Raw genomic sequence first — 5330 nt, 5'->3', positions numbered from 1 at the left:
AGAATCAAAAGTTTGAATGGAGTGCAGAATGTGAGGATGGCTTTCAAAAGTTAAAACAGAGATTGGTAACAGCTCTAGTGTTAGTGCTACCAGATGATCAAGGGAACTTTGTAATTTTCAGCGATGCTTCACATAAGGGTTTGGGTTGTGTGTTGATGCAACACAGTAAAGTGATCGCATATGCATCAACACAGTTGAAACTACATGAGTTAAAGTACCCGACGCATGACTTGGAACTAGCCGCCATAGTGTTCACACTTAAGATTTGGAGACATTACCTCTACAGAGAGAAGTGTGAAATCTACATGGATCACAAGAGTTTAAAGTACATTTTTACTCAGAAAGAGCTCAATATGAGGCAGAGGAGATGGCTGGAATTGATCAAGGACTATGACTGTTCGATAAATTACCATCCTGGAAAGTGATAAGTGGATTTTATATCCACTTGGAATGCTTTATTACAAGCTTAAATTGGTGTTTTGGACTCAAGTTGTTGGTATTTTGATGTGTTTTTGTGTTATTGCATTTCAGGTATCAGTTAAATGAAGAAAAGAGCTTTTAAAGGAAATATGATGAAAATTGATCAGAATTGGAAGCCAAGGCCATTGTCAAGTTGTAGAGAATCTCAATAGCTTCGCGTGGGCAGTTGAATCGCCTAATTCTGACGAGTAGAACTCAAGTTATGGCCAAAACAAGATTCATCAGAATATTTTTCCAGTCAGTAGCTGAGCGCCCGCTCAGCAGAGCTGAGCGCCCGCTCAGAGAGCTGAGCGCCCGCTCGGGAGAGCTGAGCGCCCGCTCAGGAGAGCTGAGCGCCCGCTCAGGGCGCGGCTGGTCGCTGATTTCGCTGAAAAAGCCTTCTTTGAGTAGAATTTGATGATTTTAAGGGTCCAGGTCCACTAGGGGCGTATATATACTTAAAAAAAAGGGTTTTCATCATCCGGGAAGATTGGGATACCAAGGAGAAGACCTAGAAGCACAGAACAACTCCGAAAAAGAAGATCTTGTTTTCAACTTGTGATTCTTTGAATTAGTTGTAACTTTGGATGCTCGTTTTCATTCTTGTTGAACCTAGATCTCGTTTATTCGTACTTTGATTATTATTTAGTTTATTAAGACCTTGTTTATACCATGCTTTCATTGGAACCCATGGTGACGATGAGTTCGATTATGGGCTAATCGTTGTCATGGGATTCTAGCGGATTTACTTATGGATTTCAATAGTTAATTGTTTCGATATCTTGGTGTGTGGTGATTGATTGATATCCTAGTATGGTTGTGCTTATTTGTCTTATGTGAGTAGCTAACATATAAGATAGCGTGTTAATCTCTATTGAAGCGACAATGAATATAGAGGTTTAGAACTTGCCATGCTAGCATAGGTTCATGTACGTGTATGCATGATTCGTAGGTAACTCTAACCGTTTTACTTGCCCTATGTAATCAAGATAGATAACTTGTGTTTAAACTATTATGTTGTCAAATTCTATAGACATATAGGGTCTCAATATAATTGGTGCCTATTCAGCTTCTATCTCTTTTGTGGATGTTTGGTAGAATGGTACTCGTGCAACGAAAGTTGGCGTTTATCAGTTTCGTGTTATCTGATTAGTGTCCTCACCATCACATGCTAAGGTTAAGAACAATAAGGCTATTGAATGGAGTAGTAATGAAGTTAGAATCCCATGTTTATCATATATAGTAATTCAACTTCAATTCTCTTAGTTAATGTTATTTAGTATAATCTCTTAGTTTAATAAAAACCCAATTTGTTATTTATCTTAGCATTGAGCGATAACCATACATTGTTGCATAGGTGCATAAATTGAACTTAACCTAAACCAGTCTCTGTGGGAACGAATCTGATTTATATCTTATACTACTTGCGAACGCGTATACTTGCGTGAATATTAGCGCGTGTTTTCGCCCTAACAAGTTTTTGGCGCCGCTGCCGGGGACTCGGTGTTAATTTTTAGTTTATGTGCTTGTCATCAGTGGTCGTTAAAGTTCACTGACTCGGATTCTTTTACTTTCACAGTTTATTTGTTTGTGTTTCAGGTACTCATTACAATGGGAGATCCAGCAGCACGAACGAAAGCCTTGATGAATTTTTCTCAACCCAAGATCAATGACATTCAATCTAGCATTGTCCGGCCAGCTATCACAGCTAATACCTTTGAGATCAAGCCTGGCATAATTCAATGGGTACAGACTTCAGTCCAGTTTGGGGGTTCTCCAACGGAAGATCCCAATACACACATTAGGGATTTCATTGAAATATGTGACACCTTCAAGTTCAACGGTGTTTCTGAAGATGCTTTGAAGCTGAGACTGTTCCCATTCTCTCTGAAGGACAAGGCTAAGAGCTGGTTACACTCTCTACCAGCTGGTTCGATTACTACTTGGGAAGATCTTGCTCAGAAGTTTCTTACTAAATTCTTCCCTATGGCGAAGACAGCTGCACTCAGGAATGCTATTACTCAATTTGCGCAGCAAACGGGAGAATCGCTAAGTGAAGCTTGGGAGCACTACAAGGAGATGCTTAGGAAGTGTCCTCATCATGGAATTCCTGATTGGATGATCATCACTTGTTTTTACAATGGGTTGGGAGCACAGTCCAGACCCATGCTCGATGCAGCATCAGGCGGAGCATTATGGGCAAAGAGCTATAAGGAACTTATGATCTAATTGAACTGATGGCTGCTAATGAATATCAGTATCCAACCCAGAGATATCCACAGGGCAAGGTAGCAGGAGTTCTTGAAGTGGATACAGCTACGGCTATCACTGCTCAACTAAAGGCGTTGTCTATGAAGATCGATTCTCTGGCTAACTATGGTGTTAAGCAGATAATTAGTGTTTGTGAGCTGTGTGCAGGTCCGCATGTGACAGAATAATGCGCTATATCTAGCGACTCAGCTCATTTTGTGAGCAACTTTCAGAGATCGCAGCAACCAGTTCCAGACACTTATCATCCTGACAACTGGAATCATCCTAACTTCAGCTGGAGCAACAATCAGAATGCGATGCAACAGCCATTCCAGCAGTTTGCAAATAAGCTATTTAACCCTCCTGGTTTTCAGCAACAATTTACACCGAGACAACAACTCCAACTTCAACAACAAACTAATGATGCAGGTCTATCTTCGAATGAAAAATCTGAATTGGAGGAGTTGAGACTTATGTGCAAAAACCAGGCTCTTATATGCCAAAGCCAGGCTGTTTCTATCCAGAATCTGGAGAACCAAATAGGGCAAATTGCTAATGCCTTATTGAATCGACCACCAGGAATGCTTTCTAGTGATATAGAAGCCAATCCAGGAAAGAAGAAAGTTGAAGAACATGTGAACGCCATCACCTTAAGGTCTGGAAAGGTCGCAAGCCCCCAAATTCAGCAAGACGAAGAGCCTGAAAAATCTCAAGATTCAGAAAATGCAGTTGTGGCTAAAGAAGAAGTGCAGAAGGAAGCAGAGGTGGAACCAAGGAAGACTACTGTGGAACACACTCCTCCTGAGGGTAATACAGGGGAGAAGCAGATCTATCCTCCACCTCCTTTTCCTAAAAGGCTGCAGAAGAAAAAGCTGGATAAGTAGTTTGAGAAGTTTCTGGAGGTGTTCAAGAAACTTCATATCAACATACCTTTCGCTGAAGCTCTTGAACAGATGCCTAGCTATGCGAGGTTTATGAAAGGTATTCTCTCTCGGAAAGTGAAGCTCGATGACTTAGAGACCGTTGCTCTAACGGAGGAATGCAGTGCTGTGCTGCAACAGAAGTTGCCTCCGAAGCTTAAAGATCCTGGAAGCTTCACTATTCCTTACACCATCAGAAACTTGTCATTCGATAAGTGTTTATGTGATTTAGGAGCTAGCATCAATCTGATGCCCTTATCTATCTTCAAGAAGCTTGGTCTGCCTGAGCCGAAACCAACATACATGTCATTGCAACTAGCTGACCGTTCCATCGCTTATCCACGAGGTATAGTGAAGGATGTCTTGATCAAGGTGGATAAACTCTTCTTCCCTGCTGACTTTGTAATTCTTGATTTCGAGGAAGATAAGAAGATTCCCATTATCTTGGGAAGACCATTCTTGGCTACAGGCCGAACTATGATCAATGTGCAAAAAGGAGAGCTTACGATGAAGGTTCATGATCAGAAGGTCACTTTCAATGTGTTCAAGGAAATAAAATTACCCACATCTAAAGAGGAGTGCTTTAAAGTAGAGCAAATTCAGGTTTTGAATGCACCTCTGTGGAAGAGGAAGTTGGATGTGCCATTCGATTCTCTTGGGTTAGCAGAGCTGAAAATTTCTCAGGATCGTCTCGAGTCATCTATTGAAGATGCTCCTACACTTGAGCTCAACCCACTACCAAATCACTTGAGTTATTCATTCTTAGGTGCACCCCCTGACAAGGGGTTGGGATATATCTTTGATGATGTAGAGGGTAGCCGAACGGATCCTCCAGTGCCTATAGAGGGTTCTTCTCATGTGCAGCAGGTAGTTGATAGGACTGGTGTTGGTGACGAGCAGTACAGGCGAGTAATTAGGCGTATGGAGGCCATGCATGACATTCACCATCATTTTGCTGAAGATTTGACACACGCTTTCGGTACTATTTTCCGAGACACTAGTGGCGAGGTTGATTGGCCACCTGATCCTCCACCCGAAGAGGGTGATCTTTCCGACGACTAGGTATGCCTGAAATCCTTATTATTGCCTTCAATGAGGACATTGAAAATTTTAAGTTTGGGGTGATAATGTAAGGATTAGTAGTGTGTGTCCATATAGATTCATATAGATTCATGTTGCATGTTTAGTTGTAGTTCATTCATATTTTTGTATGATTGTTCATTTAGGACTTTGTTTATTTTTATGCAATTTCATATAGTTGCATTTGCATGCATATTTAGCATGATCCCTTAAGATGAACTATGATATTGGATAAGTTGATGTTAATTTGAGTGTGGTGATGAGGAATAGACGGATGTTTAAGTCTTAATGAATTGATTTGCATGCCAGAAATAAATATTTTCACAAAGTCTTATAGGGTTGCTTTTGATCTAGATCATGATCATACTTGTTTGTTGTTGAGATTTAATCACTTGGTTATATTTAGAATTTGTGATATTCTCGTAGTGAAGTAAAAATACTGATTCTTTTTATCTGGAGAAAAACTTGGATTTCATTGCTAGTTGTTGTAAGGCTAGGTGTCAAATGGCTAGTAGCCGGCTCATATTTTTATGAGTAGTGTAGGGTTGAATGAGATGGAGCGAAACGCACTCATTCAGAAATTGTTGAAAAAAATGAAAAAAAAGAAAAAAAAGAAAAAAA

At 40.4% G+C, this 5330-nt stretch overlaps 1 non-coding gene across 1 annotated transcript; it reads right to left on the bottom strand.

Moving 5' to 3' along the window:
- Nucleotides 1–2460: 2460 nt before the first annotated feature.
- On the bottom strand, nt 2461–2567 carry LOC141663000 (small nucleolar RNA R71). The gene has a single exon (XR_012551094.1). It is a non-coding gene; the product is annotated as a small nucleolar RNA R71 (small nucleolar RNA).
- Between the last annotated feature and the right edge of the window lie 2763 nt (nt 2568–5330).

This window comes from Apium graveolens, chromosome 5, assembly GCF_009905375.1.
Source record: "Apium graveolens cultivar Ventura chromosome 5, ASM990537v1, whole genome shotgun sequence".
In the NCBI taxonomy this organism is placed as follows: Eukaryota; Viridiplantae; Streptophyta; class Magnoliopsida; order Apiales; family Apiaceae; genus Apium; species Apium graveolens.
Note: the sequence above shows the minus strand (reverse complement) of the source record. Positions and strands in the feature narration are given on the sequence as shown.